This window comes from Drosophila kikkawai, chromosome 3L (assembly GCF_030179895.1).
Source record: "Drosophila kikkawai strain 14028-0561.14 chromosome 3L, DkikHiC1v2, whole genome shotgun sequence".
NCBI lineage: Eukaryota > Metazoa > Arthropoda > Insecta > Diptera > Drosophilidae > Drosophila > Drosophila kikkawai.
Window position 1 is genome coordinate 33,363,136 of NC_091730.1, and position 8,228 is coordinate 33,371,363.

Genomic DNA, 8,228 nt, shown 5'->3' on the forward strand with positions numbered 1-8,228 from the left:
GCTGTTTTGGAAGCGGTTTCATACTCCCGTTCAACCTTTTCCCATAAGGCTTGTGTCTGATCCAGACGGATCTTTAATGTAAACAAGTTAGGCTCGGAAGAGGATGCCGTAAATATCTGGCTTTCAAATTTGCTAAGACGGTCACTAGTTTCTATGAACTCAAGCAAAATAACGTCTAAAGTGGTCTTGGCTTTGGGTCTCAAATTACTTGCCGGTCCCGCGCCCGTGTTTCTCGGACTCGGTTCCCGCCTCGAACTTCCATCTATTGGAGGCGCTAACTGCGCTGCCTCCTTCTTCTGACTCGCGTCTTGCGGAATTGGTTCTTGTCCGTCCGACATTTTTTTTGGATTGGATTGGCAAGAATATGCCGTAGAATTCAAATGTTAGACTTAGTTGTGGTCAATACCGTCAACTAAAATCGCCGAAATTGAAATGTGAGACGGTAAAAACGAAGCGAATATGGATGGCAGGAATATGCCGTAGAATTCAAATGTTAGACTTAGTTGTGGTCAATACCGTCAACTAAAATCGCCGAAATAGAAATGTGAGACGGTAAAAACGAAGCGAATATGGATGGCAGGAATATGCCGTAGAACTCGGATGGTAGATGGTGGATGGTGGAATTAACCAATCTCAGAATTACAAGTAAATAAACTGGAAAAAATTTACTTGACGTAGATGCGACGATAATCGAAAAATTATTTGTAGTGGAGCCAATATCAATTGGAGCAAATGCGACGAGAATCGAAATTTATTTGTATTTATAAATAATTGCGGAATGGAACTGCCGAGTTGTTTATTATTTTCGTATTTAATAATAACTCAATAAATGCAAAGAAAATATATATGGAGTACCCTTGACAATTGCGGATATTTAATCGCGTGCAAAAAAACTTTAAAAAGTATTAAATGAGCAATTAATTCGTTAATTATTAACAAAAATTATTAATTGTATGGAAAAAGTAATTCGATCGGAATGGTGGGATCGGAACACCTGGCACTTTTTTTCTCAATTCAATGTTCGTTGTAAAGAATGTAAAGCTCTTGGTTATGTATGTATGTATGTATATAGCGCACCAATAAAATTCAGAAAAAAGACGGACACTGGCTTATAAAATTTTGTTTTAATATTTTATTCTTTATTTATTATGGTTTATTTTCTTGGTTCTCTTTATTTTTTTTTTTTTTTTAATGTTGTATGTAAATGTATGTGGAATGTAGAAAAATATAATATGGAATCATATATATTTGACCTGGAGAAAATATAATATGGAATAATATAATAATATATGTGTATATATTAGCAGCGGACTGTATTCTTTATTATTTGTAATTTTTTATTATCGGAATCTTAATAATTTTGTCTTTTTATATTGTGTAAAATAAAATCAATGTCTTTATGTAGACAGATGTATGGACATATGTATGTATGAATTTTAATTTTCTGTCGGAACCGTTTTGTACATTGATGTACGGATATATGCCAATATGTAGAGGAAAGCGGACGAAAAAGAATATGGCGACGATCAAAACGGAGACGGATTGAAAATTGCAAAATGTAGGAAATGGAAAAACGAAATGGAAAATTCCTCAACTGCCGTTGTCAGGAAAACTCGCTCTTGGAGTCGACACGGAAATTAATCTTGCAGCAGAGTGACCGAAATTAATTGTTCGGACTACTGCTGAAGACCGGCAGTGAGGGGGCGACGGAATAATTCGTACTTATCTTGGAAAATATAAAACGCCGAGAACTGCTGGTGTGGAAGGAAAAAATCCGGAATCCAAAAATCCAAAAATCCAATAAAATCCGGAAATCCAAAAATCCACAAATCCGGCTCTGGAGGACCAAAATGTTCGGCTCGAGGGGGGGAAATTCAATTTCCCAATATCTCCAGATAGGCACACAGTTATTTTGTAACAACTCCCGCGCCGCAGTCAACGTAAAACCACCGTAGAAATCACCGAAATCGCGAAAGGGAAAATCACCACCAAAAAGAATACCGCAAGAAAGTAGTAGGCCGGGGGGGCGTGGTTATTTTCAATATTAACGATCCGCTTTATTGGAGTTCTAATTAGGAATTAAATAATGTACAAATTGGAGTGAGTGATCAAACTAGGAGAGCGGGAGCGGCCGCTCAGCGATGCGACGATCGGCCAGAGCCGAAGCATCCGCTAGAAGAGCGGGAGCGAGAGAGCGAGCTGAGGAGCTTTGAAGAAGCGGGAGCGCTTCGGAGTCGCGGGGGGCGGGAACATAAGCTCCTGACCTGAACAGACACTTTAAAAAGGATTGTTACCATTTTAAAAGGCTAAATAAAAACAATAAAGAAAACGAAAGTGGAAAACAGGCTCAAGTGGCCACAGTTGAAAAAGGTTTCGCATTTATGTTGAATCGTGCTATAATTAAAAACAAAAGTGATGTTTCATTTATTTTGGACTCGGGCGCGTCAGACCATATGATAAATGATAAAGAACTGTTTGCTGACTACATAAGTTTAAAAACACCAATTGAAATATCAGTGGCAAAGTGTGGTGAATTTATTTATGCTACGGCAAAAGGCATAATGAAACTTAAAAATGAGTTCCAGAAAAAACATTACTTTGGAAGACGTACTTTATTGCAAAGATATTCCACATAATTTAATCTCTGTTAAAAGAATGCAAGAGGCTGGAATGGTTATTGAATTCAACGCAGGAGGTGTCACGGTTACAAAGAACGGTAACATAATTATTAAAAACTCCTGTAAGTACAATGTGCCAACTATGGAATTTAAAATATGTTATAAAGCACATACATTAAACAATAATCATTTTAAACAGTATCAGTTGTGGCATGAGAGGTTAGGACACGTTAGCAAGGGAAAATTTTTAGAACTCATACGATATAATATGTTTGAAAATACTGAAGTGTTAAAGAATGTCCATCCAAATGAAGATGTGAAGCATGTGTTAAAGGCAAACAATCAAGATTGCCATTTGAAAAATTCAAAGATAAAAGTTACATTAAAAGACCATTATATATTGTGCATTCTGATGTTTGTGGCCCTATTAGCCCTCCTACTATCGATGGAAAAAATTATTTCGTTGTTTTTGTCGATCAGTTTACACACTATTGTGTTACCTATTTAATAAAATATAAATCCGAAGTATTTTCCGTTTTCAAAGACTTCATTTCGAAAAGTGAAGCCCATTTCAATTTGAAGGTTGTCAATTTGTATATAGACAATGGGCGGGAATATTTGTCAAACGAAATGAGAGAATACTGTGTGGAGAGAGGAATTACTTATCATCTTACAGTGCCACATACACCCCAATTGAACGGGGTATCTGAACGTATGATAAGGACTTTAACAGAAAAGGCTAGATCCATGATACATGGCGCAAATTTAAGTAAAAGTTTCTGGGATGAAGCTGTCTTAACAGCAACTTATTTAATTAACAGAAGCTCAAGCAAAGCATTGAAAGACATAACAAAGACTCCCTATGAATTATGGCATGAAAGAAAGCCATGTCTAAAATACCTGAAGGTATTTGGTGCAACGGTATACATACACAACAAAATCCGAAAACAAAAGTTTGATGAAAAATCAAAAAAGGGTATACACGTTGGGTATGAACAGAATGGGTTAAAAATTTGGGATGTTGAGTCTAGAAAATTTATTGTGGCAAGAGATGTAATTGTCGATGAGACAAATATGAAAAATTCTAGGACTGTGGAACAAAATTTTAATTTTGTGGAAGAGTGCACTGAATGTGATCAGCTTGATATCCTCAAAGAAATGGAGGATGGTATAGATGTGAGTAAACACATGGAAAGTGATCAACAATGTATCCTAAATAAAAGTAAGGAAAGTGCAGAAGAAAATTTCCGGAATGAAAGTACGGAGGAAAAATCTAAAATGCAAATTTTAGATATACAGCCTAGTTGTGAAACATCTCTAGAAGAAGAGGCTATAAGTGTTGAGCACCAATTGCCTGATTCACCCCAGAAAGAAAAAGAAACTGAAATAAGGCGAAGTGAGAGATTGAAAGGTAAACCACAAACATCTTATAGATTTCTCAATAATTGTTTAATGAATGCACTTGCTTTTGCGAATGATACTCCAAACTCCTTTGAAGATATAAATAACAGAAGTGATAGAGTGGAGTGGGAAAAAGCAATTCGTGAAGAGTTAGATTCTCATACTTATAATAACACATGGAGTATTGTTGAAAAGCCAAAGGATAAAAACATTGTAGACTGTAAATGGGTTTTTACCATTAAACATAACGAACTTGGTGAGAATATTAGATACAAAGCAAGACTAGTAGCAAGAGGCTTCACACAACAGCATTTGATTGATTACGATGAAACATTCGCACCTGTAGCGAGAATTTCCAGTTTTAGATTTATTCTATCACTTTCAAACCAATTTGACTTAAAGGTTCACCATATGGATGTGAAAACAGCATTCTTGAATGGCCTGCTTAAAGAAGATATATATACAGCTGTGTTCACTGAAATAGCAGTGCGACAGAGGAACAACTTCAAAACGTTTTTTTGTACATATTCCTTTTTGCAAGCTGATCTATTGCACATAATTTTTGTAAAAGGGAACATAAAGATAAGAATCGAGAAAAAATTCCGTTAGATTTGCTCTATTTTTATGTTTTATTAATATTTTTCACATATGCAGCTCGTTTTGGCCGATCACTGAAATAGCAGTTTTTAATTTTCTTTCGCAAAAAGTGCCGAAATTTCTTTTAATTTTGTAAAAAATGACTTTAATTAAGGTCGTTATTATAGTTTATTCTATAATACACCTTTACAACGCAAAAAAAATTATTTTAGTGGGCGCAGGACCTCACTGCTCCATGATAGAAAGGTATCAGATTACTTAGCCTAGAAAGAAGGGCAAAACATGTAAAGAGTCTCTAAATCTTTCAAATTGTTCTTTTAAAATAGTTTATAAGTCATAAAATATGAACCGAACCCAAAAAAACCGAGGTACGATTCGCAAAACCACAATTGTACAGGCTCGACGCGTACTTCGCTTCAGCAAAGCTCGTCCTTTTGCATCCTCTAGGGATATATGAGCGGGAATTGGCATGGGAATCAGTCATGGGACCATTCGCCGGGGACTTATTGAATAAATTTTAGATTCGCGAAATCCATGGAAAATGTCACTGCTTGGTTAAAGGCATATCAAGGCAAGATCCGAGTTCGCCAATAGCCACTTGAACTGCCACTATTCAAATGGCGTAATATCCTTTGGACAAATGACTCCAAACTGGTTTTATTTGGTGGAATAGGACAAGACAAGACCTCCAAATAGATAGTGCCCCCCAAACCATACGCTGAAGACAGTAAAACACGGTGGCCTAAAAATCATGGTTTGGGTATACTTTTCATACAACGTTGTAGGTCCCGTATATATGATCGGTGGGATCAAATACCATTATGTCTATGTCTAAATATTAAAAAACTGTCTAGCAGCCGTATCCTGATGAAAATATGCCATTAATTTGGACATTTCAGCAGTAATGTGACCCTAATCATACCAGCAAGGTGGCCAAGGAGTGGGTTCTTAAAGGAAAGGTGGATGCAATGCCATGGCCTGCACAGTCCCCGGATATTATTTCGATCGAAAACTTATGGGGGACATCAAGGGCTACGTATTAGAGAAGTTTCCGACTTCTAAGCCGCATCTTTGGCGATTTGTGCAGGAGGAATGAGACCATAATCCTCTCAAGCGTTGCTAAGACTTGGTGGACTCCTTGCCACCCAGGTATGAGGCTATGATAGGTTCTAAAGGCTATTTAACAAAATATTAGATCATAGTCAATTAGAATTTAAGAAGAAATAGGTTTCTTATACGATATTTTTAAATGTATGAAAAATTTTAGTTTTTCACTGCTATTTCAATGAACGGCATAATATAGACCTTTTTTGTTGTTATTAGCTATATCTTCTAAAGGGTTTATGTTACCTAAATTAAATGATTGTGGTATTGTTAATAATTAAATATACTAAGCTTTTATGAAAAAAAAATTTATGAAAATAGTGTTTGTAACAGGATTTTCCGATCTTAAACGTGCACGTCGTTGGGCACTGCTATTTCCGTGAACACAGCTGTATGAAAATTCCTCAAGGACTACCTTTCGAAAATGATAAAGTCTGTAAATTGAACAAAGCTTTATATGGCCTTAAACAAGCTGCAAGATGCTGGTTTGAGGTATTTGAGAATGTTTTAAAATAAATTGGTTTTGAAAACTCCGCTGTGGATCGTTGTATCTATATATTAGATAAAGGATGTATCTCTAAAAATATATACCTGCTCTTATATGTTGATGATTTAGTAATAGCTACTGAAAACATTGACACCATGACTAAACTAAAATCATATCTCATGACAAAATTTAGAATGACTGACTTACTTGAAATTCGTTATTTTATAGGAATAAAAATAGAAAGAAAATCAAACAAGTTCGAGCTCAGCCAGACGCCTTATATTAAAAATATTTTAAAGAAATTTAACATGGAAGAATGTAATCCAGTAAGCACTCCACTACCAAGTAAAATAAATTTTGCGGCCTTAAGCTCAAAAGAAAGTTATGATGCACCGTGTCGAAATTTAATAGGCTGCTTGATGTATGTAATGTTGTGTACAAGACCGGATTTGTGTGCATCAATTAGTATATTAAGTAGATATACTAATAATAATAATATTGAATTATGGACATGTTTAAAAAGAGTTCTTAGGTATTTGAAAGGAACAGCTGATCTTAAATTAACTTTTGTTAAGAACTCTAATTTCAAAAATATTATTACAGGATATGTTGATTCTGACTGGGCGGGTAGTGAGTGCGATAGAAAAAGTACAACCGGTTACATATTTAAATTATTTGAATCATATGTTATTTCATGGAATACTAAGAAGCAGAACTCGGTGGCTGCCTCATCAACTGAAGCCGAGTACATGGCTCTATTCGAAGCAGTTAGAGAATCTTTGTGGATTAAGTCTTTAATGAAAAGTATTAAATTTGAAGTTAATGAAGCGATAAAACTTTACGAAGATAATCAGGGATGCATTAGCATTGCAAACAACCCCTCATGTCACAAACGATCAAAGCATATTGATATTAAATACCATTTTTCTCGGGAACAGATTGAAAATAAGCTAATTGTTCTTGAGTATATTTCCACAGACAACCAACTAGCTGATATTCTTACAAAAACTTTACCTGCAGCCAGATTCCTCAAGCTAAGAAGCAGAATGGGTCTTACTGATGACGATGAACAACAAACCTAAACCAAAAAGGATGAACACTCCTATCTACTATGAAATATCTTCTTATTTTGCGTTTTTTTTTTATTAAATTTTTGAACTTAAATTTATTTTAATTTATCTACATATATATTTGCTTGGTTTGATTGGGTTTTTCTGGGTTTTCCCCAATCCATGCAACAAATGTTGAACCAAGATATTGTATGCACCCCAGAAGGCACAGCATGTCTTATAAGTTTTTTTTTGTACTGAATTGTTTTTTTTAGTTTATTTAATGTTGTTTTTGAGGAGGTGTATTAAATGCAACCAACATAAGTCTGCAACATTGTTTGGCTGCAAGACAAAAGCAGCATCAAATACTTAGAATTAAATGTTGCGGAGATCCTCAAATACCTAGAATTAAATGTTGCGGAGATCCTCAAATACCTAGAATTAAGTGTTGCGAAGATCAACTATAAAAGGGACACATTGAAATGTATTTAGTTTAGTTCGCGTAAAACAACCTTTGTGAATAGTAGATGTGCTGTGCCAAATGAAAGAAAAGACTCATTAAATATAATTATAAACTATAAGTGCATATGTGTTGTTAATAAGGAGGGTGGTTTTTGCCAACAGTCCCAAAAAACTAACAAACTTCCGTGGTATCTCCTATCAGAATGCTAGAGGCTTACGCAGTAAGCTTCCTAAATTGTACTATAATAGTGTCACATTTGCTTCCGAAGTGTTGTGTTTACAGAAACCTGGTTAAAGGCGGTGATTCTGAGCTCCGAAGATTTTAAAGCTCGGTTTACAGTATACCGACTAGATCGGACTATATTCCTCCATTGTCGGAACTTCCTATTTATTGAAACCATATTTCCGCTATTCAGTTGGTCTCTAAAAGAATTTCGGGTAGGGACCACTTAATTAGTAGTTCTTGGTGATTTTAGCATCCCAGGGGCTATTTGGTCCCTAGATAATTCC

The 8,228-nt window shown here is 35.4% G+C and overlaps 1 long non-coding RNA gene across 2 annotated transcripts; it reads left to right on the top strand.

Annotated features, from left to right (window-relative positions):
• Positions 1-494: 494 nt before the first annotated feature.
• Positions 495-7,837, top strand: LOC138928263 (uncharacterized). 2 transcript variants are annotated; one of them, XR_011444765.1, is made up of 3 exons: positions 495-1,423; positions 1,495-2,740; positions 7,228-7,837. It is a non-coding gene; the product is annotated as an uncharacterized lncRNA (long non-coding RNA). The 2 variants fall into 2 exon arrangements; XR_011444764.1 differs by having other exon boundaries at positions 496-962; positions 1,406-2,740.
• The last annotated feature ends 391 nt before the right edge of the window (positions 7,838-8,228 follow it).